The sequence below is a fragment of the Lepisosteus oculatus genome, unplaced genomic scaffold, assembly GCF_040954835.1.
Source record: "Lepisosteus oculatus isolate fLepOcu1 unplaced genomic scaffold, fLepOcu1.hap2 HAP2_SCAFFOLD_62, whole genome shotgun sequence".
In the NCBI taxonomy this organism is placed as follows: domain Eukaryota; kingdom Metazoa; phylum Chordata; class Actinopteri; order Semionotiformes; family Lepisosteidae; genus Lepisosteus; species Lepisosteus oculatus.
In genome coordinates, this window is record NW_027168171.1 from 1,119,205 (window position 1) to 1,145,475 (window position 26,271).

Below are 26,271 nucleotides of genomic sequence, written 5' to 3' on the forward strand. Positions count from 1 at the left end.
TTGAGCTCCTTGGACATGAAAAGTGCCTGATAAATGCCATTTCTCATCATTTCTCTTGGCGTCAGTTCTGCTATTAAATGGGACGGAGGCAACGGGCTCAGAGAGCAGGTTAAGTGCACACCGAACGCAGATGTGTCCAAGTGTCTGTAAAAGCGCGGTGCTCCGCTGGCGCTGTTCCCTAGTGGCTTAAAGTGCCTGCCTAGTAAGCAGGCGATCCTGGGTCTGAATACCAGCGGTGCCTCTCTCCGTGTCTTGTTGTGCCGAATGTCTCATTTCAGACAAACATGTACAGCTTGGTTCACTTTAATGCAAGAATTCATTTCCTTTCTGGAATAACTTGTTTTTGAAGAAATCCATACAGCTTGTGAAAGATGAAATCCATTTCTTGGTTGTCAGTGGAAAAAGATTGCCGGCTGCAAGAAGCGCAAGTGATTGTTTTCTTTGACCATAAACCTGCAAATGTAGGGAGCACAAGCGGCCGTCAGTCTCTGTGGCGCAATCGGTTAGCGCGTTCGGCTGTTAACTGAAAGGTTGGTGGTTCAAGCCCACCCAGGGACGCGTGTCTCAGTTTTTCCAATGTAAACATCATCACCGCTAAAGAAGATGGCGCAGAAGGCTCCACAGTCGAAACGTTGTGCTTCTTTTCTTCTCTTTTCAGCATGGAGTAAACCTTTGCTTGATCCTTTGCAGCCTACACATGCTGACACAGCTACCTTTCTCTTAACGCGCCTCAATCATTATTCACCAAAACCATCAGCAGAATGTGTCGCCTCTGTGGTGATGTCATTCCTCTGCTTCACAAATGTCCTTAGTGACGGACCATTTCTTTCTGCCATTTTTCCGTAGCGGTTATTGATTGCTCCATCATTTCCCTCATACTTTCCATCCCTAGATTGAAAAAAAAAACAGAAACAGGCTGACAGGACGACAATCAAATTGCAAAAACTCATCAAAGCACTCAATAGAGTATTTGAATCCACAAGTAGCTACGAGCAACCTTGTCCTGGCTTACATGAAAGTCGGAAAATGTCAAAAAGAAAAAGATGGTGGCTTTTTCATATTTGTTCTTTCATTTTTAGTTCGTTGGCTCTTCTGTCCATTGTCCTCCTGCCTGGCTCTTGACCTGTGACTGTCTGAACGCACACATTAGACTTTCAGGCGGGGGATTTGTCCTGAGCCTCTGTGAAAGACCCACCCACCCCCATAAATAACTGGTCTAGAAACACATGAATGCAAAACTAAACCACAGCTTAAAGAGGAGCTCCAACTCAGTGCCATACTAATGTAAACGAAGTAATACTAAGACATGTTCTTATGGATTTGTCTTACCTTGAGATATGTAATTGGATTTCAGGATTAACTTCCTCATTCAATGTAGTGGTGATTCTTTGCCTGGTCAGTACCTGGGTGGGAGACCTCCAGCGAACAATTAAGCTTGCTGCTGGAAGTGGTGTTAAGAGACTCTTAGGATCTTCCAGAGGTCTCTGTCCAATAGCACTAGTTGCCTTAGAGCTGGCTCAAACATTGCTCAAGAGTCTACCTTTCACAGATGCGCAAAGATGAATGATGGGGGTGCACGCTTCAAGGAGCCTTCCAACTGTAGGGACCGATTAGAGACGATCCGTAGCATGTGTTCGTTTCCATATACGCCCCGTGTCTCAACGGTAGGACAGAGTCAAATACTGCCTCGACACGTAACAGCGTTATATTAAACCGCAGGACTTGAGGGCTGTTTTGTTTGAATGTTCAAGGCATTGGTAAGAGCGTAGGTCAAGGGCCATTGGTGCATCTCCTGTAACTGGAGCAAAAATGCTATTCAAAGTGCAGTGACTAAAATCGTCGTCCACATGTCTCCGTTGTTGATTGCTTTCTGTCTAAGAACGTTCTGTTTTCATGTCCGAACGGGGAGACTTTATCATTCCAACTTGAAGCCACCCTTAAGTCCTCTGAGGTGTGTGTGTGTGTGCTTGCACGTATGGCGTAAAAGGTTTCTTAAACGGAGAGCGAACTTGAAAAAAGTTGCCTCCGCTGCCGCCGCCGCCTCGCACTCCCTGTTCGATTGTAGCAAGAAGGCAGCGGCCGCGGCGCTTGCTGTAGTCGTGGCCGAGTGGTTAAGGTGATGGACTTGAAATACGTTGGGGTCTCCCCGCGCAGGTTCAAATCCTGCCGACTACGGCGTCCTTTGCATTTGGTTGCGTGCGTGCGTGTAAAAGGACCAGCGCCGTTTCGTTTTCGCTGGGACCTTTAACACTCTAAATCGCCTGGACCCGCAGCCTGTGAAATCGATTCTTCAGCACCCACGAAGGACGCTTTGCCGCTGGACACAGATACCGATGCTTTTCTGCAACGAGCTTTCCAGCTGAATTTTCTCGGCAGCTCCGTACTGAACCTGTTCTCCATTGCAACATAGCGGAGGCTCGTCACGTCTATAGCAAGGCTGTGTAGGACCGCATACGCCACAGTGACTTGTACACAGACCACATGAAAGGCAAGCAAAATACACTTTTAAAATTCCAAAGACTCACAAGGTCAGAGAAACAGCGATGACCTGAACAGATCTGTTACAGAAGTCTAGGTTGACCTTTTTAGAGCTGTAATTGCATTTTTGTTTAATAGAAGATCAAATCTACTCGCATGTACCAGCACCTTACAGTTTATTGATGTTAATTCTGTTTAAGTAATAAGATTGCTAACGATGTTGGACTTTAGCCGGTGTTTTTTAGAACAAATTGCTTACACTTCTGTAAGGAATACGCAGTACGTGCCTTTGTCAGTCATTGCTCACCATACCTGTAACTTTCTTATCTAACTCACTTCCTCAAATGGTGAAGGTCCACAAACATAAATGAAAAAAAAACCCTTGTTGTAGATGAGGTGCACAAAAAAGCAGCCCCTGATAGTGTATAACACATTTATACTATTGCAGAGACACATGTAACATATATATACTGTATATATATATGAAACAGAAATAGAAACAGAAACAGGAATCGCTTACTCACCTGGAGAATCTCTGTAGGAATATCTAGCATTTATCAATGGAAATAAAAGCTGCTTTAATACAGTGCATGTTCAAACTCAAACCCTCAGCTGCTGTTCTTGTTTGTTTTGGGACAAATTGCAACTGAGCATCGCATGAGCCATTACGTACCCTTATCTGTTAGGGAATTTCAAGGGAGGAGTTAGGTCAGAATGGGTAGGCTGCAAAACAACAAGTAAAGATTTATTCCAAGATGAAACGTTGTGGCGGTTTTCTTATCTTTTCAGCATGGACTAAACTTTTACGTGTTCCTTATATGCTATATATGTATATATTAGCACCAATGTCGTTCTTAAAAACTAACATGAAATTGTCAGGGACATTCAGCTATATACAAAGACGAGACAGACAAAGTAATAATTCTGTATTAACGTGGCCTACATACTGACGCAATGATCGAACTAACTGACATGTTCTGATTCAGATCCCCTGCAGTTCATGCCAATTAGAACAATAGCAATGCTGAGTCCTCCCCACCCTACTGAGCACAAATTCAGCTGCTCTCCAGTTCTGTTCTGCATGTTTTTTCATTGCAATTGAGCTCGGAGCTGGAGATGATCTCCATACAGTTCTGTGTTCACCAGCCCGCACTTGCGTGCTAATTTACGGGTTGTGGCAAATGCTTTTCTATAGTTCATATACATGACGGCAACCTGTTACCGAGGAACCTGAGAGGTTTAAAAGCCTCACGAGCCAGGCAGGACTCGAACCTCCAATCTTCTGATCCGAAGTCAGACGCGTTATCCATTACGCCACTGGCCCATAGAACATGCACTTGCACTCCACCACAGAGAGCTCTACACTGCTACTAGTAGTACACTTCCCCATCTAAATTTTCACAGCAAGAAACTTGTGTTTCCTACTATTTTTATCAGGTTTAAAATATCATCTCCTTAAAACAGAAAAAGTGTTGATGTGTCGTGCTGAAATTCCGATTGATTTTGAATTCAAAGAAAAAAGGTTTTCTTCCAAAACACCATGAAATTGTCACATCTTGCAGACAATAGGTGTATTCCATGTTGAAAAGAGAAGAAAGAAAACCATGGAGCCTTTTACAGGTGTGAGGCTTCTTCAGGTGTGAGAAGACCTCACAGTCGAAACGCTGTGTTTCCGTTCTTCTCTTTTCAGCATGCAATAAACCTAGTACTTGTTCCTTTGCAGCCGAGGCATGCTGACGTAGCTACCCAGCTGAACATCTTGCCGACTCTACAGTACTTCTCTCCTGTAGAAGTAAAGCAGGGCTTGCTGGGTGAGCTTTTGCTCCGGTAAATTAGGTCACGTGTCATGTTAAATCACTTCTTCTAAACACAACATTTGCTGGTGCTAGCTTTCCCCATGAAAAGAGACATTTCCCTTACAGTACATGACATATCGTTTTTATTCTATCAATAAGTATAGAAATTAAACAAAAGAAAAAATGGTGTCGCCAAAGAATGCACAGCTCTGTCGCCTTGGGGAGGTGTCAAGGGCATTGAGCTCCTTGGACATGAAAAGTGCCCGATAAATGCCATTTCTCATCATTTCTCTTGGCGTCAGTTCTGCTATTAAATGGGACGGAGGCAACGGGCTCAGAGAGCAGGTTAAGTGCACACCGAACGCAGATGTGTCCAAGTGTCTGTAAAAGCGCGGTGCTCCGCTGGCGCTGTTCCCTAGTGGCTTAAAGTGCCCGCCTAGTAAGCAGGCGATCCTGGGTCTGAATACCAGCGGTGCCTCTCTCCGTGTCTTGTTGTGCCGAATGTATCATTTCAGACAAACATGTACAGCTTGGTTCAGTTTAATGCAAGAATTCATTTCCTTTCTGGAATAACTTGTTTTTGAAGAAATCCATACAGCTTGTGAAAGATGAAATCCATTTCTTGGTTGTCAGTGGAAAAAGATTGCTGGCTGCAAGAAGCGCAAGTGATTGTTTTCTTTGACCATAAACCTGCAAATGTAGGGTGCACAAAAGACTGTCAGACTCTGTGGTGCTGAAAAGTTGGTGGTTCAAGCCCCTCCAGTATGCGTGTCTCAGTTTTTCCAATGTAAACATCATCACCATCGCTAAAGAAGATGGTGCAGAAGGCTCCACAGTCGAAACGTTGTGCTTCTTTTCTTCTCTTTTCAGCATGGAGTAAACCTTTGCTTTATCCTTTGCAGCCTAAGCATGCTGACGCAGCTACCTTTCTCTTAACACGCCTCAATCATTATTCACCAAAACGATCAGCAGAATAAGTCGCCTTTGTGGTGATGTCACTCCTCTGCTTCACAAATGTCCTTAGTGACGGACCATTTCTTTCTGCCATTTTTCCGGAGCGGTTATTGATTGCTCCATCATTTCCCTCATACTTTCCATCCCTAGATTGAAAAAAAAAAAACAGAAACAGGCTGACAGGACGACAATCAAATTGCAAAAACTCATCAAAGCACTCGATAGAGTATTTGAATCCACAAGTAGCTACGAGCAACTTTGTCCTGGCTTGCATGAAAGTCGGAAAATGTCAAAAAGAAAAAGATGGTGGCTTTTTCATATCTGTTCTTTTATTTTTAGTTCGTTGGCTCATCTGTCCATTGTCCTCCTGCCTGGCTCTTGACCTGTGACTGTTTGAACGCACACAGTAGACTTTCATGCAGGGGATTTGTCCTGAGCCTCTGTGAAGGACCCACCCACCCCCATAAATAACTGCTCTAGAAACACATGAATGCAAAACTAAACCACAGCTTAAAGAGGAGCTTGTCATGACCGCCAGGCAGTTAAGACCAACTCTTAAGCAATCTAAACAGCACCAGCAGAGGGTGATTATTAACAAACGCCGCCGCACGAGTTAACCCACCTGCACACACTCCACCGTGGGGTACGCAGTGCTATTTTTACCATCTTTACTTGCTTCCCGCTGGTATTGAGTCTACTCCTTGAGAGCTCTACCTGGCGTTTTTTCCATTACCTCGTTTATTCTGGATATTGGACTCCCCTTCTGCCTTTTCGACTTTGGACCTCGCCTCTCACCTCGGACTGTTTGCCACCAGTGTTCTCCCTGGATTACGACTTACCTTACGCCTCTTGACCACGAAACAAAGCAAAGCAGAGCAAAACAAAATGAACAAACGAAAAGCCTCACGTCCCGCACTTGCGTGTAACGCCGTTACGTGCCCAAGCGGTATTGTACTTCATCTTAGCACTGCACCCCGGGGCGTACGGTATATGGGAACGAGCACACGCCACAAATCGTCTCGAATCACTCCCTACAGCTGTAAGGCACCTTGAAGCGTGCACCCCCAACATTTTTCTTTGCGCATCTGTGAAAGGTAAACTCTTGACCAAACTCTGAACCAGCTCTAAGGAAACTAATCCGATTAGACGTTACTTTGACTCATCCTTTAAGGGAACCTTGTTAATTGGAGAAATCAATGATTTCGAATGAATTCTGTATGCGTTAAAAGACAGCTATACACAGAAAACATGCAGGACACTTCTCATGATGTTTCCCGAGCCGAAACACAGTGCGTTTTTCCAAGCCCTCTGACAAAGCCCGCCCACTGAAAACTGCAGCAGATCGTGTAAAGACGTTCAACTTTGTAACTACTGCACGCACAGGAAGCAGAATAAATTCCTCTTTTCAAACTGTCAAAGGTTTGCTTTGCGAACACTGCAGGACATCGCACAATCTCTTTTGAATGGGGACAAACGATTTCTTATGGGGCACAGTAAGTACAGACGTTTAAAAAGCTCCACTCATGCCGACGATGCAGCATGAAGAAGCGCAACCTAACGTTTGCATTCCTAGCAAATTCCTTTTATTTTTTGATAAATAAAGACAGTCTTGTTTAACAAACAACACACACAACATTTTACATTGTCAATTCAATTCAAATCAATGTATTTCTATATAGCGCCTTTCACAACAAGGTTACGTGCTGTCTCTTTGAGGCAGATGTTTAAATCCTCTGAGTTAAGTGCTGAAGTTATAGTAGTCCTATCAGTATTGTTGCCTCCGATCAACAGATCCTCATTTTTCTCAGAGTTGAGTAACAAAAAGTTTTCACACATCCAAGTATGTGTTGTCGTTTGGTGTAAACAAAATGTTTATTTGAGTGTCATCAGCATATGAATGAAAGTTCATATTATTTTTTCATATTATCCTACCTAGCAGCAGCATGTAGAGAGAGAGAGCAATATTGGTCCCAGCACTGATCTTCTGGTACCCCAAATTGAACTGGTGACATTGATGAAGCAGTACAATGATTAGATATTTGAACATAATGAAAACGATGAGTAAAATGTGAAGTAAACCACTGAAGGACGGTTCCAGATAAGCCAACCTCAAACTCAAGCCTGTGTAACAAAACAGAGAGGTCAACCGTGTCAAAGGCAGCTCTAAGATCTAGAAGCAAAGCACAAGCACTGTTGCATTCCCTGCATCAGTAGCTAAGAGAATATCATTTACGACTCTTGTTAATGCAGTTTCAGAAACCAGACTAAAATTTCTCAAGTATATTATTTGAATCCAGATATGATTGACGTTGGGCAACAACTATTCTCCCAAGACTTTTAGATTGAAATGGGACCTTTGAGACAGGCCTGTAGTTGTTAAGAACTTGTTGATCCAAATTTGACTTCTTAAGAGCGGTCTAACAACCGCTACCTTAAATTGATCAGGTACAACGCCTGACGCAAGCGATGCATTCATCATACTAATTATAGGTCCTGCCAGTCCTTCGAGGGAATCTTTGACTAGCTGAGTGGGGATGGGATCTAGCGAACAGGTGGTTGACTTTGTCTTACGTCTGTGTTTATGAGTCCACCATAAGAAGAAATCTGAACAGGAGTGGTGATCATGCGAGGTCACCATGGAGGAAACCACTGCTCTCCCCCCCAAAAAAACCACCACTGCCCCTCTCAAGTTTGCTAAAGACCACATGGATGTTCCACAGCAACTCCTGGAACAATGTTCTGTGGACAGTGACAAAAGTTGAACATGTTGGTAAATGTGCACAACGTTATGTTTGGAGATAACAAAACACTGCATACCAACTCCAAAACCTCATCCCACCTGGGAAGCATAGCGGAGGCTGTACGGCTTGCAATCATCGAGGGACCGATGAATTCCAAGATGTATCAGGAAATTCTACAGCAGAATGTCAGGGTGTCTGCCTGTGATCTAAAACTCGAAAGACGCTGGGTCATGCAGCATGACAAAAACAAAGGAGTACATCAACAACAGAGTGGCTGAAACAATAGAAATTCCGTATTTTGGGATGGCCGAGTAAGAGTCCTGACCCCAATCCCATTGAAGTGCTGTGGCGTGATCTGAAGCAGGCCGTTCAGTGCAAGACATCTCCCAACTGTATGTGAGAGAAAAGCAGAGACGCTCACTGAGTAAGGTGGGGTTGCAGCTTTGCAAATCAAAAGGACATTTGTACGCTCAAAAAGGGACAGTAGCACCCCAGATGGGACTCGAACCCACAATCCCTGGCTTAGGAGGCCAGTGCCTTATCCATTAGGCCACTGGGGCACACTGGGTTGGGTCGATCACGCTGATGAAGAGCCAGTTTTTTTTTTCCTTTGCTTTTTCAAAGGGATCCCCAAAATTAGGAAAGTTAGGCAGCAGAAGGTTTACTGTGACCTGAGAAGGACCGGCATCCAATCACGGTGGTACACACACACACGCTCTCACTCATCTGAGCTACACGGCTACCAAGATGATCTCAGGTGCGCCGAGCTGGTACGGAACATATTGAACTGATCGACGGCGAATTGTCTCTCAGACAGGCTTTTCACCTCTGAGCTCCCTGACTGACAGTGATCAGCTAGGTAGTGAAACAGTCAGCTGCTTCTAAGCCTTAAACAGCTGCATCTCGGCGCTTCCACAGAGAGATGATTTGAAAGCCAAACATCGCCCATTGGGAACACCTTACTATCACTAGTTTAAGAGACTTTTAAGGTCTTGCAGAGGTGCCTGTCTAATAGCATGCGCTTTGCAAGCTATAGGTGTTTAGGCTGAGGCAGAATGCCTGTTAACAAAATGTTTTTCTAAAGGGGCCTCGCACTCTTTTCCAAGCAATGGTCACCATCCCCACCGAGTGTCACAATGTAGTCATGTCCTAGGACATCACCTGTTAGTCTCCATTTGTCTGCCACCAACACTTTAGGTTAAGGGGTCACAACCGCACCCCGGAGAGCAGAGGAGCCGTTGGCGTTCTGGCGGCGCAGATTGGGCTGAAGGTGGGGCGCTTGAATCTCGCTGTTGGAGGCCGTCTGAAACTGACCCAAGCCTTTCCCTTGAATTAAATGTAAATAAATAAATGAACCCCAGATGCACATGGAATCAATCACGTGTTTCCTTTGAGCCGTTTCAAAGACTGCTCCAGAGTTTACCTTGCACAGATGCGCAAAGATTAATGATGGGGGTGCACGCTTCCAGGCGCCTTACAACTGTAGGGACTGATTAGAGACAATTCGTAGCGTGTGTTCGTTTCCATATACGCCCCGTGTTGCAATGGTAGGATGAAGTCAAATACGGCTTGGACGCGTAACGGCATTCTATCCAACTGCAGGACTTGAGGGTTTTTTGTGCTTTGTTCTGTTTTCGTTGACATCGCATTCGTAAGAGCGTCAAAAAAAGGCAATTCCAGCATCTAACACGAATAAAAGGGCTATTGAAACTGCAGGGCTGCGCAGCTTCTAAAATCCTTGCACACAATTCTCCGTTATTGTTACTTCCTTCTTTCTGTCTAACAAAGTTCCCTTTTCCTGACCGGACGGGGAGACTTTATCATTCCAACTTGAAGCCAGCCTTAAGTCCTCTGAGGCGCATTTGTCTGCTAGCATGCATTTTGTGAAAGTTTTTTTTGTTGTTGTTAAACGGAAAGCGACTTTGAAAAAGGTTTCCGCCGCTGCCCGGCACTCTATGTTAGACTGCATCAAAAAGGCAGCGGCGGCCGAGTGGTTAGGGCGATGGACTAAAAAGCCATCGGGGTCTCCCTGCGAAGCTTCGAGTCCTGCCGCCTACAGTGTCGTCGTGTGTCTGCGCAACAAAGGAAAAGCACCTGTTTCGCTTTTCCCGCAACTTTTAAAACGCGAATGATCTGGATTTCTACATGATTGGCTCTTAAAATGTGATCTGATCATCTGACGCATAATAATAAATAAAGACAGTCTTGTTTAACAAACAACACACACAACATTTTACATTGTCAATTCAGTTCAAATCAATGTATTTCTATATAGCACCTTTCACAACAAGGTTGTCTCAAGGCACTTAACAATGCAAGTTGTTAAGAGCCTTGTGTCTAATATGCCACTTAGGTTACGTGCTGTCTCTTTGAGGCAAATGTTTAAATCCTCTGAGTTAAGTGCTGAAGTTATAGTAGTCCTATCAGTATTGTTGCCTCCGATCAACAGATCCTCAGTTTTCTCAGAGTTGAGTAACAAAAAGTTTTCACACATCCAAGTCTTTCCTTCATTAATGCATTTAACTAAAGTGATAATAGAAAAGTTGTCGTTTGGTGTGAACAAAATGTTTATTTGAGTGTCATCAGCATATGAATGAAAGTTCATATTATTTTTTCGTATTATCCTACCTAGCAGCAGCATGTAGAGAGAGAGAGCAATATTGGCCCCGGCACTGATCCGTCTGGTACCCCAAATTGAACTGGTGACGTTGATGAAGCAGTACAATTATTAGATATTTGAACATAATGAAAACGATGAGTAAAATGTGAAGTAAACCACTGAAGGACGGTTCCAGATAAGCCAACCTCAAACTCAAGCCTGTGTAACAAAACAGAGAGGTCAACCGTGTCAAAGGCAGCTCTAAGATCTAGAAGCACAAGCACTGTTGCATTCCCCACATCAGTAGCTAAGAGAATATCATTTACGACTCTCGTTAATGCAGTTTCAGAAAGCAGACTGAAATTTCTCAAGTATATTATTTGAATCCAGATACGATTGACATTGGGCAACAACTATTCTCTCAAAACTTTTAGATTGAAATGGGACCTTTGAGACAGGCCTGTAGTTGTTAAGAACTTGTGGATCCAAATTTGACTTCTTAAGGAGCGGTCTAACAACCGCTACCTTAAATTGATCAGGTACAACGCCTGACGCAAGCGATGCATTCATCATACTAATTATAGGTCCTGCCAGTCCTTCGAGGGAATCTTTGACTAGCTGAGTGGGGATGGGATCTAGCGAACAGGTGGTTGACTTTGTCTTACGTCTGTGTCCATGAGTCCACCATAAGAAGAAATCTGAACAGGAGCGGTGATCATGCGAGGTCACCACGGAGGAAACCACTGCTCTCCCCCCCAAAAAAACCACCACTGCCCCTCTCAAGTTTGTTAAAGACCACATGGATGTTCCACAGCAACTCCTGGAACAATGTTCTGTGGACAGACGTGACAAAAGTTGAACTTGTTGGTAAATGTGCACAGCGTTATGTTTGGAGATAACAAAACACTGCATACCAACTCCAAAACCTCATCCCACCTGGGAAGCATGGCGGAGGCTGTACGGCTTGCAATCATCGAGGGACCGATGAATTCCAAGATGTATCAGGAAATTCTACAGCAGAATGTCAGGGTGTCTGCCTGTGATCTAAAACTCGAAAGAGGCTGGGTCATGCAGCATGACAAAAACAAAGGAGTACATCAACAACAGAGTGGCTGAAACAGAAGAAATTCCGTATTTTGGGATGGCCAAGTAAGAGTCCTGACCCCAATCCCATTGAAGTGCTGTGGCGTGATCTGAAGCAGGCCGTTCAGCGCAAGACATCCCAAAAATATACATGAACTGAAACAGTTTTGCATAGAGGAATAGGCCAAAATACCTCCTAACCGCTGCTCAGGTCTGACCAGCCGCTACAGAAAGTGGGGATTGAGGTTTTTGTCATAAAGGAGGTTCCACTAGCTCCTTAATATAAGGGTTCACGTACTTTTTCCATCAATGACCTTGATTGTTTAAACCATTTGGTCAATAAAGAAACAGCAATGTCAAATGTTGGGCGTGTGTTGTTTGTTAAATCAGACTCTCTTTATTAATTATTATGACTTAGATAAAGATAAGATCACATGTTAGGAGCCATTCATGCAGAAATCCACATCATTCCGAAGGGCTGTTTACAAAAGTTTTTCTCCCAACTGTATGTGAGAGAAAAGAAGAGACGCTCACTGAGTAAGGTGGGGTTGTAGCTTTGCAAATCAAAAGGACATTTGTACGCTCAAAATGGGACAGGAGCACCCCAGATGGTACTCAAACCCACAATCCCTGGCTTAGGAGGCCAGTGTCTTAGCCATTAGGCCACTGCGCCACACTGGGTGAGGTCGATCATGCTGATGAAGAGCCAGTTTTTTTTCCTTTGCTTTTTCAAAGGGATCCCCAAAATTAGGGAAGTTAGGCAGCAGAAGGTTTACTGTGACCTGAGAAGGACCGGCATCCAATCACGGTGGTACACACACACACGCTCTCACTCATCTGAGCTACACGGCTACCAAGATGATCTCAGTTGCGCCGAGCTGGTACGGAACATATTGAACTCATCGACGGCGAATTGTCTCTCAGACAGGCTTTTCACCTCTGCGCTCCCTGACTGACAGTAATCAGCTAGGTAGTGAAACAGTCAGCTGCTTCTAAGCCTTAAACAGCTGCATCTCGGCGCTTCCACAGAGAGATGATTTGAAAGCCAAACATCGCCCATTGGGAACACCTTACTATCACTAGTTTAAGAGACTCTTAAGGTCTTGCAGAGGTGCCTGTCTAATAGCATGCGCTTTGCAAGCTATAGGTGTTTAGGCTGAGGCAGAATGCCTGTTAACAAAATGTTTTTATAAAGGGGCCTCGCACTCTTTTCCAAGCAATGGTCACCATCCCCACCGAGTGTCACAATGTAGTCATGTCCTAGGACATCACCTGTTAGTCTCCATTTGTCTGCCACCAACACTTTAGGTTACGGGGTCACAACCGCACCCCAAAGACCAGAGGAGCCGTTGTCGTTCTGGCGGCGCAGATTGGGCTGAAGGTGGGGCGCTTGAATCTCGCTGTTGGAGGCCGTCTGAAACTGACCCAAGCCTTTCCCTTGAATTAAATGTAAATAAGAAATGAACCCCAGATGCATATGGAATCAATCACGTGTTTCCTTTGAGCCGTTTCAGAGACTGCTCCAGAGTTTACCTTGCACAGATGCGCAAAGATTAATGATGGGGGTGCACGCTTCCAGGCGTCTTACAACTGTAGGGACTGATTAGAGACAATTCGTAGCTTGTGCTCATTTCCCTCTATTCCCCGTGTTGCAGTGGTAGGATGACGTAAATTCCTGCTTCGACACGTAACGGCATTATAATCAAGTGCAGGAGCTGAGGGCTTTAGTTTTGTTTCGTTTTCCATGGCGTTCGTAAGCGCGCAAATCAAAGGCAATTCCTGCGTCTAACACGAATGTAAATGCTTTTGAAAGTGCAGTGTTGTGCAGCTTGTAAAATCCTTGTCCACATTTTTGGTTTGTTGATGTTTTTTCTGTCTGCCAAAGTTGCATTTTGACATCCGGACTGGGGGACTTTATCATTTGAACGTGAAGCCAGCCTTAAACCCTCTGAGGCGTGTCTGTCTGCCGGCACGAATCTTGTGAAAGGTATTTTTTTTAACGGAGAGCAACTTTAAAAAGGTTTCCGCAGCCACCTCGCAGTCCGTGTTTGATTATAGGAGGAATGCGGCGGTGGCGAGCTCGCATTTGTCGTGCTCGAGTGGTTAAGGCGATGGGCTCGAAATGCGTTGGGGCTTCCCCGCGCAGGTGCGAAACCTGTCGACTCCGGCGTCTGCCGCACGTCGCCTTGTGCCTGCGCGGCAGAGGCGAAGTGCCGCTTTTCCTTTCCTGGTACTATAACAACGCGAAATCGCTTGGACCCGCTGCCATGGAAATCAATTCTTCAGATAACTACACATTTTGCGTTCGCACCTCTGGTGCTCTACTTATGCCTTTGAAAACCTAATGAATAAAGCTGAAAGAACCGACACGATATGTAGGTGCTGGTAAAGCACGCAGTAAAGAACTGTTAACAGCAAGGGTTTCAGTGGGTTAACTGAGGAGAAGGCGTGTTCGCTAATTGTTGACTTTTTATTTGGTGTTAGAAACACTCTTACTGTGCATGATGTGCAACAAATGTAGCCACAGAAATTGCATCACGCTTTCATGTATGCTATTGCAGACACCAACGTTGCCTAGATAGAAAACCGAAATAGCCGTGGGTTTGCTTGCTGGTCTGAAGGATCTCTCTTCGAATCTCTATCATTTGTCAATGGAAGTAAAAGGCGCTGCAATCTCATACGTTCAGAATCAAACCCGCAGCTATTGTTCGACTTTATTTCTTGACTAATTACAACTGAGTGTCGCATGAGCAGTTACATAAACTTGTCTGGTATATTTGAACACAAATGCCGTTCTTCAATTAAAACTAACAGTACATTGTCAGGGACATTCAGTTCTATACAAACAAGAGACAGACAAGAGAATATTTCTACCGTTCATGTGGACTACGTGTTGACTTACTGATCGGAATAATTGAAAGGTTCGGGCTCATAGCCGATGCAGTGCGTGCTAATTAGAACAGCAACGCTGAGCTCTCAGCACCGTACTGAGCCCAGGTGTTTTTCTAAAGCTGTCAGGTGCAGTTCATTTACATGAAGGAAATCTCTTACTGGGTACGATTACAATGCAGTAAGTAGCACAGACTACTTAGGGAGTAGCCCCATGCGTTTAAAAACGACCCGAGCCAGGCAGGAGTCGAACCTGCAATCTCCTGATCCGTAGTCAGACGCGTTATCCATTGCGCCACTGGCCCTGGTGTGACACTGCAGGACTGTAACCCAGTGAGATCAGCACTGCACCTAGTAAAATATTACCCCCGGTCCATTCTTTTCCAAAAGTGAGAAACACCTGTTTTCTACATTTTGTCTGTTTTAAAACCATATCTCTTTAAACCAAACCAAGAGTTTGTCTTTTGCACTGATATTCTGATTCATTTCGATTTCAAAGAAAAAAAAAACATTATCTTCCAAAGCATCATAAAATTGTCCATTCTTCCAGACTCTACTTCTCTCTTGTAGTAGTACAGCAGACCTTTCCAGGTGAGCAGATCACAGAGTCCGAAATATGCTTCCTCCATCAAGCAAAGTACCTGAACATGACTCTGTCTTCATAAAAGCGCCCCTGTAATAAAGAAATTAAATCCGAAATCAAGAGGGCAGTTGCCTACTGAAGTTCAAGAAGTCATCAATTTTAACCCAGCAACACATTAAAGGCTGCATCTATACAAGTACGATTCTAGAAATGCTCACCAGATTACGTTTTAAGAAGGAACTGTGCCTCAGGTTCCGCCGAGATCTTAACTCGGATGGCAGGATTCAGAGTCCGGAGTGTGGACTGATGGCGCACGGAGGGTCCATATACTGTGGATCCCTCAGTGATCTTCCGCGTGTTCAAACCGCCAGCGTGTGACTCCCCTGTCCCTGTGACCTCATTGCTCTGCTCTCGCCTCTGTGCAGCTGAGCCCGACTCATGGTAAAGTGGAAAAAAATATGCCCTCATCGTGGGATTTACTCTGGATCGAGGATAGATGTTACCTTTTTATCAATGAACAGGATGTATGTGATGTGGCGACTAGGTTCAATATTGTATCCTTTTAAAAGATTAAGGACTGGGGTGAGCGTGATTTACCACCCTTTCAGCTAAGAACCCGACATGAGCACCGTTTAAGCTGCATAGACTCGGTCGTTTAACTCTTCTCCATTAGCAGGGTTAAGGTTAAAGAAAAAAAACATTGCTGACTTCTTTTTTTTTGCCAGCCGCTAGCGCTGATTAGCAATGTTTGTATTTCATGTTTTGCAAGTTCCATCCATTTTAAGAAAAACAAGTCGCGTTAAAGACAGGAAATGAATACTTGCATTTAATTAAGTCTAGTCGTAGGCGGTTGTCTGTAAGGACCAGTTCTGTTCGAGAAGACAGAACAAAGAAGGCACCACTGGGATTCGGACTCAGGATCTCCTGTTTAAGAGACAAGCGCTTTAACCAACTAAGCAACGGCGCCCCGGTAGTGTTGTCCTTTTGCAGCCACTTGGACACACCACTCAGACACATCTGCATTCGGTGTGTGCTCCGCCTGCTCGCTGAGCAAGTTGCCACCTTTACATACAATAGCAACATCGACACCAAGAGAAAGGATGACAAATGGCTTTTATCTGGAACTTTTCATGTCCAAGGAGCTCAATGTGCTTTCTGTGTACAACAGGGCCACTGAACTCCACAATGGCCACTGAACCACAGCAGTGGCTTGCTGGCTTGACATCTCCCAAGGAAAATGTTGAAATCGCATGTGGAACAGGAAAAGGACCCTTGAGTACGAGGGAAAAAAAAGAAAAAGATCATCTGGAGCGCGCCAACCCATGTCTGGACAGCCCAGTTTCATCGACGAGGTGGCCGAGTGGTTAAGGCGATGGACTGCTAATCCATTGTGCTCTGCACGCATGGGTTCGAATCCCATCCTCGTCGCTCTCTACGTTTGACGTTGGCTCTCCTTTTGTTTGCTCCAGTACTAGAGCCTTACATTTTCTAGCGGTGGCTGAACATGGTATAGTAGGCTAACGTTGGTATCGAGCAGTGGTAGTAACAGTATTTACGTGCCGCTGCTGCCAAGTGGCTCTGGGTTGAGACCGCGTTTTCACTTACTTGCAGCACAAACGGAGAAAGCGATTTTTGACAGTCTCTCGAGAGACTGCGCTAGGTGTTTAGGGATAGACTTTGTCAGTTCCCCCTGGGATGATGGCCTCTCAAATAGTTTGTGATTCCTCTAGACGTTTATACAGTAGAAGCCTGCTTCGTGGCTTAAATCCAAGCTAAGGAAACGAGTTAGAGGTCTGATGCAGAACTGCGAATTCAATGAAGGGGAACACTACAGTACATTGCATTGTATGTGTGAGGAAAGCTGCCCCCTTCTGTTCCTTGTCGACCGAACAGAGGACTGTAAAGGATACCGCCAAGAAACTTTAGGATGCTGGTTGGAATCCAGCTCCAAAGAAGCCCCTTTGGGTGTTATGTAATCAAAAAGTAAGAACAGAGAATCTCCCTTTGATCAAAAGCGCAACAGAACTGTTTTCCGTGGAGCAGGTTTCAGACCCGTAGACCTGTTTTATTTGTAGGGCAGGGCGCATTCCCAAACGCGAATCTCCTGTTTTAGAAATGCTTTGGGCGGCGTGAAGTGAAAATAAGAAGTGGGCTCCAGATGCACATGGAAGCAATCAAGTGTTTCATCCGAGCTGTTTCAAAGACTGCTCAACAGCTTTCCTTTTACAGAGGCCCAACGATTAATGATGGGGGTGCACCCTTCAATGTGCCTTACGACTCTAGGGAGTGATTGAGACGATTCGTAGCGTGTGTTCATTTCCCTCTATTCCCCATGTTGCAGTGGTAAGATGACGTAAATTCCTGCTTCGACACGTAACGGCGTTATAATCAAGTACAGGAGCTGAGGGCTTTTGTTTTGTTTCGTTTTCTATGGCGTTCGTAAGCGCGCAAAACAAAGACAATTCCTGCGTCTAACACGAATGTAAATGCTTTTGAAAGTGCAGTGTGGTGCAGCTTGTAAAATCCTTGTCCACATTTGTGGTTTGTTGATGTTTTTTCTGTCTGCCAAAGTTGCATTTTGACATCCGGACGGGGAGACTTTATCATTTGAACGTGAAGCCAGCCTTAAACCCTCTGAGGCGTGTCTGTCTGCCGGCATGTATCTTGTGAAAGGTTTTTTTTTTAACAGAGAGCGACTTTAAAAAGGTTTCCGCAGCCACCTCGCACTCCGTGTTAGATTATAGGAGGAATGCGGCGGCGGCGAGCTCGCTGTAGTCGTGGCCAAGTAGTTAAGGCGATGGATTTGAAATCCATTGGGGACTCCCCGCTCAGGTTCGAATCCTGCCGACTACGGCGTCTGCCGCACGTCACCTTGTGCCTGTGCGGCAAAGGCGAAGTGCCACTTCTCCTTTCCTGGTACTATAAAAATGCTACATCGCTTGGTCCTGCTTCCATGGAAAGCAGTTCTTCAGGTAATTCTACTCTCTTACCAAAGCTGTTAGGTTCCTTTCCGTGGTGAGATGGGTTGTCATGCAACGCTGCCACATAGTGCCGACAGACAAGTGTGTTGCGGGAGAAGAGAAAAGTGTTTGAAGATTTAAGAGTGTCTTAGGTGGAGCCAAAATCAAGTGTCACAAATGCAAGTGGGAAGATTTCCAATGTTTAATATGGTCAAAATAAGCGGAAGTTACCAGCTGGTCCGGCACAGTCTGCCATGCTTTTGTCATATACTGTAAAGTGGTGTGGAACTGGGTGTCGAACTGGAGCCTCACCATTTGCATATGTGAGGCTCCAGTTATACATCGAGTGTCACATTAAATGACAAAAATGAAGAGAGTTAAAGCACCTGGAGAGGTTTTCTTACAACTTTTGAGCTGACACAGTTTTGGAAAATGTTTCCTTCACGGTGCACTGAACAACATAGGCAGCCAAGAGTCTCCAAAACAAAACAGAATGGACAGATAGGAGAAAATTCCCACTCGTCCTGAAGTTCCCAAAATCCAGCACTGAGCGTAAACAAAGTGTCTAAGTAGCGTGGGAATGCTAACCCTAACCCTAGCTGGAGTTTGAGCAATCCGGCACTGAGCGTAAGAAGATGAGTCAAAGTAACGTCTAATCGGATTAGTTTCCTTAGAGCTGGTTCAGAGTTTGCTCAAGAGTTTACCTTTCACAGATGCGCAAAGAAGAATGTTGGGGGTGCACGCTTCAAGGCGCCTTACAGCTGTAGGGAGTGATTCGAGACGATTCGTGGCGTGTGCTCGTTCCCATATACCGTACGACCCGGGGTGCAGTGCTAGGATGACGTACAATACCGCTTGGGCACGTAACGGGGTTATATGCAAGTGCAGGACGTGAGGGTTTTCGTTTGTTCGTTTTGTTTTGCTCTGCTTTGCTTTGTTTTGCTTTCCATCGCGTTGGTAAGAGCGTAAATAAAAAGGCGATTCCTGTGTCTACCACTAATGTAAGAGCTATTTCAAGTGCGACGTGGTGCGGCTTTTCAAATGCTTGTGGGCATTTCTCTGTTGTTGATTCTTTTTTTGTGTGTAACAAAGTGGCATTTTCATGTCCGGACGGGGAGACTTTATCATTCCGACATGAAGCCACCCTTAAGTCCTCTGAGGCGTGTCTGTCTGCAAGGCTTGTATTTTGGAAATGTTTTTTTGAAACGGAGAACGACTTTGAAATAGGCTTCCGCCGGCGCCTCGCGATCCAGGTAAGATTGTAGCAAGAACGCAGCGGCAGTGGGGCTTGCTGTAGTCGTGGCTGAGTGGTTAAGGCGATGGACTAGAAATCCATTGGGGTCTCCCCGCACAGGATCCAATCCTGCCGACTACGTTGTCCGCTTTCAGTCGGTGTGTTTCGGCACAAGCAAAGAAGCGCGCCTCTTTGCTGTTCCTGGTGGTTTTAAAACGCCCAATCGCTTGTACCCGCTGCCTTAGAAATAAGTTCTTCAGCGTCCGCAAATGGCATTTTGCAGCTGGAAGCAGATGTCGACGCGTTTTGCACAGAGCACCAAAAAAGCGTCTTTTTTGAAGGCCCAGGCACTGAGCATTGGTGGTTCAGTGGTAGAATTCTCGCCTGCCACGCGGGAGGCTCGGGTTCGATTCCCGGCCAATGCAGTGGCTTTTGCAGCGAGCGGCTCCATCACTTGCATCCCCTTGCAACTCGCAACTGAAAACCCACTGAAGCTAAGCAGGTGTGAGCCAGGTCAGTACCTGGATGAGGATGAGCTACAGTGAAAAACAAAGCTTCCAGCTGGAAGCGGTGTTAATGGTGCCGGCGGGGGGGCGCTCACCCTGAGGTCTGTGCGGGTCCCAATGCCCCAGTATAGTGACGGAGATGCTGTGTTGTAAAAGGGCGCTGTCTTTTGGATGAGATGTAAAACCGAGGTCACAGCGCTCTGTGGTCATTCAAAATGACCACCAAAACCTTTGACAAAAGCTCTTGGTAATTGATGGTCTTCAATAATGCTTCTCCTTTAGGTACATTTTAAATCAGCTGAAAAATGCTGTGAAATGGGGGGGCACTTCAGGCCAGTGTAGGATTTGGGTTACAAGAACCATGAAACTGCACGAGAAAGCCCGTACACTGATTACACGGCTTTCTATTCAAAGGAGGACAAAAGAAATTCCCTGAGTTTGATTTTTTGCAGCACAGAGAGGAGCACTGTCGTGAGGCTGGTTAGCTCAGTTGGTTAGAGCGTGGTGCTAATAACGCCAAGGTCGCGGGTTTGAGCCCTGTACGGGCCAGGTCTAGGTCCAGGTCCCTGTTTGTGAAACAGGCAAATGACTGTCTCAGGGGCCCATTCCTCATTCTCAAGACACATGTATGCAGTATGTACACTGTGCATTGAGCAATAGGGACTGAATACACCACAGGTAAGGTTAGAAGTCATTCTGAGGTGCCACATGTGAGGGATACAGCTAGGCATCCGAAATGTAGGGTTTGAGACCCTTCAGGAGTACTGCATCCTTTGAGACAGACCCGTGCATGTTAAACAAATGATCATTTCTTTCGGCATTAGGGACTAAATATACTAAACATATGATGCTAAAATGTTATTTTCACATATATTAATGTAATAAATGATTGCTTATGCTTTAGAAACAAATCTAATTAAAATAAAAGCTTAAGTTTTGTATTTATCTTGTACCATAGAACATGATTTTCTTTGTATTTCAAGCCCACAAAGTGTCCAAATGACGCACTACATGATATAAGGAAGATTATCACATGCATATCGGTATTATCTTTCTTATGAAAATGCATTCCTTTCATTACCTTTTACTTTTTAAAATGAACTCAAATTGAGTATAATGTAATAATTTAAGTAGAATAGATTCTAATAATATAATGATCCAGTGTTTTGCACTACTTCACTGCTTCACTGCTCTATGCCATCTGGAAATAAATCCTCAGACTGCTTACTGCCCTGGGCATGTACCAATAAATTAAAGGAGCACATCTGTTTATCACTGCGTTGAAGCAGGAGACACACAGTCTCTGCAAACACATCCTAGATACAGTGTTCCAGCACCTTTGACCTCATCCAGAACATATCATTTCTTGAAAGGGATTGCTGTCCGAATGCACATCTGAATCCCAAGCAGAATCTCTAGTAAAATACGATCATTTGTGAAACAGGCAAATGACTGTCTCAGGGGCCCATTCCTCATTGTCAGACACATGTATGGAATGCTTTCACCGTGCATTGAGCAATAGGGATTAAAAACACCGCAGGTAAGGTTAGATGTCATGTTCTATGATCATTTCTTTCAGCATTAGGGACTAAATATACTAAACGTATGATGCTAAAATGTTATTTTTACATATATTAATGTAATAAATGATTGCTTATGCTTTATAAACAAATCTAATTAAAATAAAAGCTTAAGTTTTGTATTTATCTTGTACCATAGAACATGATTTGCTTTGTATTTCAAGCCCACAAAGTGTCCAAATGTTCTATGATCATTTCTTTCAGCATTAGGGACTAAATATACCAAACGTATGATGCTAAAATCCTGAAAAAAGGATGTGCTCCATCTCGTCAGTAGATTGGATTCCAAAACTGATTTGGGTCAATATACATTACCTTTGAAATTAAAGTACAGTCTACTGTAGGGAACCATCAACTTAGAAAGCATTGGCCTTCCCTGGGGGTCAGGTAGGTGCAAAAGATAAACCTTTATCCTATCTTTATCTTAAGATAAGTGGCCAAGCAGTATTTTTCCAAGTTTCACCAAGCACATCATGTTGCCATAGTAGACAAAGTTCTATAAAATGTTAAATAACTTTTAAAAAAAGCATCTTGGTCTTACAGTACTGTACAAGGTGAATTAAACTGTCCCTGGTAATAAAAAGTAATTAGAAGCATCTCAGAAACTTTATCTCTAGAAACATTAGCTGTTTTATATCATGTAATTTAGTGTGATGTTGTCAGAATTCAAGGACATTATCACACACAGAAATTGGTTCAGTTAAATCTAAAAAACACAGCTAAACATGGGTTTAAATGTAACAGAAGTCTTACCTCTTGTCAAAAGATTTAATTCAAGAAGCGATGTAATAAATGATTGCTTATGCTTTATAAAGAAATCTAATTAAAATAAAAGCTTAAGTTTTGTATTTATCTTGTACCATAGAACATGATTTTCTTTGTATTTGAAGCCCACAAAGTGTCCAAATGATGCACTACATGATATAAGGAAGATTATCACATGCATATCAGTATTATCTTTCTTATGAAAATGCATTCCTTTCATTACCTTTTACTTTTTAAAATGAACTCAAATTGTGTATAATGTAATAATTTAAGTAGAATAGATTCAGGTAGGAAATATAGAGTCATGATGTTTATGGCTGACATCATTTCACATGGGTGAATTTTAAGCTAAGAAATAAAAACATTTACAATGAAGATACCATTGCTTAATTTTAAATGCCTTTAAAAAATAAATACCTCCTGAAAATAATTTGCCACTCCCAGATCCTTGGTAAGGTACTGTTTGAATCCAATCAGGAGAGGAGCATCCAGGGAGTGCTTTCTATAGAGTCCAGCTTGGGCCACTCTCTTCCGGCCTGCTGATACTTTTTAACTACTCAGGGCCTGTAAGGATATAAAACACCGGTTTAAACATTTTATACCTATAAGACAAATTAGAATTTTAGTAAAAAATAGATACATCTGAAAAATAAAAAGTCTTACTGCTGATAGAGTTCTTCAGAGCTCACATCTTCCCCTTCCTTATCCGCTTCTGTTTCAGTTTCTAGAGCAGCCTCTGGCATCTCTTCCTCCTGGACTGCGGCCTCTTGCTCAGGGCCGCTGGAATGCAGGTAGATTCTTTTCAACATGCTTTTACATAATATGTTGTAACAATGATTTCAAAAAGAAACTACAGAAGCCTTACAGATTAAAAATATCTCACCTTGCCAATGTGTCTTCAGGCTTCCCATGTACAAAAAGGCCCAAGGACTCTAGCAGTCTTACAACCACTATCCTGTTTGCCTCACCAGACACGATCTCTATTCTGTGGTAATCCACGATGACCCCGTTCTTCAGGTGATTCATCATGTCCTCCCTCGCCTGTTGAGAGGCCATCCTGATGTTTTCTGCCGTGGCGTGCTTCATACACGCCCTCTTCAAGTGAGCAGGAAGCTGATCAAGAGTATTCAGGCACATCTTGCACACCAGGGGAATCCTCGCGGGTTTCCTTTGAAAATAAATAATACCATCTGTGTATAGAAACAAGCTAAGACTGATTTCTTAAATTATCCTTAATTTTCTCTCTCATAGTTTGAGCATAATGATTTTATTGCATTTATATAAGAATTGCTCATTGCTCCTAAATAAATAATGGTTTCATAAAAAAGTGAACACTTGGTCTCAGTCACAGACTTTCCAATAGAAGCCATTGTGGAGTTCAGCAACTGCAGGTCCTAGAAGTGGGGAAGGAATTTTAAAAGAGAAATTGAATTACAATACAGAAGGAATGGCTGAGGGATCACTGAAATATATATATATACAAATTCCAAAGACTGAGTCCATATAGAAACAACTACCTTTCATTTTCAGTATAAGAAAAAAAAAACATTATCTTCCAAAGCATCATAAAATTGTCCCTTCTTCCAGACTCTACTTCTCTCTTGTAGTAGTACAGCAGACCTTTCCAGGTGAGCAGATCACAGAGTCCGAAATGAGCTTCCTCCATCAAGCAAAGTACCTGAACATGACTCTGTCTTCATAAAAGCGCCCCTGTAATAAAGAAATTAAATCCGAAATCAAGAGGGCAGTTGCCTACTGAAATACAAGAAGTCATCAATTTTAACCTAGCAACACATTAAAGGCTGCATCTATACAAGTACGATTCTAGAAATGCTCACCAGATTACGTTTTTAAGAAGGAACTGCGCCTCAGGTTCCGCCGAGATCTTAACTCGGATGGCAGGATTCAGAGTCCGGAGTGCGGACTGATGGCGCACGGAGAGTCCATATACTGTGGATCCCTCAGTGATCTTCCGCGTATTCAAACCGCCAGCGTGTGACTCCCCTGTCCCCGTGACCTCATTGCTCTGCTCTCTCCTCTGTGCAGCTGAGCCCGACTCACGGTAAAATGGAAAAAAATATGCCCTCGACGTGAGATTTATTCTGGAGCGAGCCAGTGTTGCGCATAGCTGCCTTCAAAGCAGTTAACCCAGGTTCGATTCCCGGCCAACGCAGTTACGAATGTTTTCAAATGCTGTCATGAGCCTTGGATTGTGACTAGCAAAGCGAAGCCTTTTGAAAGAGCTAAAGCACTGCAAAACGGAATTGAAGGAGAATCTTACAGGGGATTCTGAGCAGTGTCTGCATACATGCAGTCAGATAAAGGTGCTGAAAGCTTGAGCTACTCTCAATGTCATGCTGCCCTTCCCCGGAGTAAATCTGTTACATTGAAAGAATGCTTCTGGCAGGTTCAAAAAGAGACCCTTGTTAATTGGAGAAATCAATGATTTCGAATGAATTCTGTATGCGTTAAAAGACAGCTATACACAGAAAACATGCAGGACACTGCTCATGATGTTTCCCGAGCCGAAACACAGTGCGTTTTTCCAAGCCATTTGACAAAGCCCACCCACTGAAAACTGCAGCAGATCGTGTAAAGACGTTCAACTTTGTAACTACTGCACGCACAGGAAGCAGAATAAATTCCTCTTTTCAAACTGTCAAAGGTTTGCTTTGCGAACGCTGCAGGACATCGCACAATCTCTTTTGAATGGGGACAAACGATTTCTTATGGGGCGCAGTAAGTACAGACGTTTAAAATGCTCCACTCATGCCGACGATGCAGCATGAAGAAGCGCAACCTAACGTTTGACAGACAAAAGCCAGACGCCGCTACGAGCAATATGAAATCATACTGACAAGCACACGGCGTTTCGCGCTGACTCAAAAGTAATCTCGACAGACGCTGTTCTCTGCATAAAGCTGAAAGAGCTAAAGAGCGTTTCTGTTGACACGTAACAAGTTCGTTTCTTTCTACCATGATATCACCGTGACCAAATCTGTCTTTAAACACCTTGCTCAGTCTCTGACGAGACTGTCAAAAATTGCTTTCGCCGATTGTATTGCAAACCGGCGGAAGCGGGGTATTGGGAAAAGTTTTCAACTAGCAATAATCACGCCTCGGCTATACCTCACAGGCTACGATACTGCCACTGCGCAAAGCTGACGGTTGCCAGGCAACCGCGGGGATCCTATGGAAATCGTTATCGATCGTGTCATGGCATGTCGTTGCTATAACGCTTCATATTTGTCGTCTTCTTCTTCTTCTAGCTTGAGGTTTTGAAGAATTTCATGACAGACAAGGGCTCCGTTGGGAACAAAGGGCGTTGTGAGAAAACCGTTGCTTATTTTCAGCAGCAGAAATACAACCCTTTAAATACAAGATGACAGAACAATGACGAAGGGCGTGCCGGGAGGAACTCATGCACTACAGAGGAAAGGGGGCGGGCACGTACAGTTCACATTCAAGCCACAAGTACTCTTCTTGGATGTTGCACAAACAAATCCTAACGTCTTGAAAGCATTGCAGCATGTTTGTGTCCCACTTCCCGTGGCTGCGGGACGACTGACACGAACGGACAAACACAATCTGTGGCGTTTAGCATGACATAGTCTTGCAGGCATCGTGCTGTCTCACTGCAATATTATACCGCTGGAGGAAACAGTCCATCTGGCCATGAAACTCATTTGAACGTCTAGCTACAGCAACTAACAATATCATGATTTATTCAGGATGTGTGGAATCAGCACGTCCCGGAGACAGCTTCCGAAATCGTGAGCATTCTCTGGTGGTAGGGGCGTTCAAGATGGCGCTCAGGTGGGAGGTAAAGTTTAGTGGTTGGGGAGTTTTTTTGAGTTTTTCATGACCTGAATGTTAATTTTTGCTTTTTTTGACTACAGAAAAATAAGGACTTAACACTACTTGTTTAAACTTCAGTTATAATTGAAAGAAAAAAAAACGATTTTTTTTTAGGTTTAAAAAGTCCGATATGAGTAACACTGGGAAAAGAAAAGAGAGTGCTGGGTCTTCGAAGGAGAACTCTAAGATACCTCAATCGTATATGTATAGCACTACAAAAAAATCGATGGCAACTAAAGGGAAAA

At 44.0% G+C, this 26,271-nt stretch overlaps 8 non-coding genes across 8 annotated transcripts; 4 read left to right on the forward strand and 4 right to left on the reverse strand.

Annotated features, from left to right (window-relative positions):
* Positions 1–484: 484 nt before the first annotated feature.
* trnan-guu (transfer RNA asparagine (anticodon GUU)) lies at positions 485–558 on the forward strand. Its single transcript has one exon. It is a non-coding gene; the product is annotated as a tRNA-Asn (tRNA).
* Positions 559–2,093: 1,535 nt separating this feature from the next.
* trnas-uga (transfer RNA serine (anticodon UGA)) lies at positions 2,094–2,175 on the forward strand. The gene has a single exon. It is a non-coding gene; the product is annotated as a tRNA-Ser (tRNA).
* Positions 2,176–3,729: 1,554 nt separating this feature from the next.
* On the reverse strand, positions 3,730–3,802 carry trnar-ucg (transfer RNA arginine (anticodon UCG)). The gene has a single exon. It is a non-coding gene; the product is annotated as a tRNA-Arg (tRNA).
* A 4,654-nt stretch (positions 3,803–8,456) lies between these two features.
* trnar-ccu (transfer RNA arginine (anticodon CCU)) lies at positions 8,457–8,529 on the reverse strand. The gene has a single exon. It is a non-coding gene; the product is annotated as a tRNA-Arg (tRNA).
* Positions 8,530–14,772: 6,243 nt separating this feature from the next.
* Positions 14,773–14,845, reverse strand: trnar-acg (transfer RNA arginine (anticodon ACG)). Its single transcript has one exon. It is a non-coding gene; the product is annotated as a tRNA-Arg (tRNA).
* A 1,624-nt stretch (positions 14,846–16,469) lies between these two features.
* On the forward strand, positions 16,470–16,551 carry trnas-gcu (transfer RNA serine (anticodon GCU)). The gene has a single exon. It is a non-coding gene; the product is annotated as a tRNA-Ser (tRNA).
* Positions 16,552–19,671: 3,120 nt separating this feature from the next.
* On the forward strand, positions 19,672–19,742 carry trnag-gcc (transfer RNA glycine (anticodon GCC)). The gene has a single exon. It is a non-coding gene; the product is annotated as a tRNA-Gly (tRNA).
* Positions 19,743–25,189: 5,447 nt separating this feature from the next.
* On the reverse strand, positions 25,190–25,331 carry LOC138231979 (U4 spliceosomal RNA). The gene has a single exon (XR_011186937.1). It is a non-coding gene; the product is annotated as a U4 spliceosomal RNA (small nuclear RNA).
* Positions 25,332–26,271: the final 940 nt, after the last annotated feature.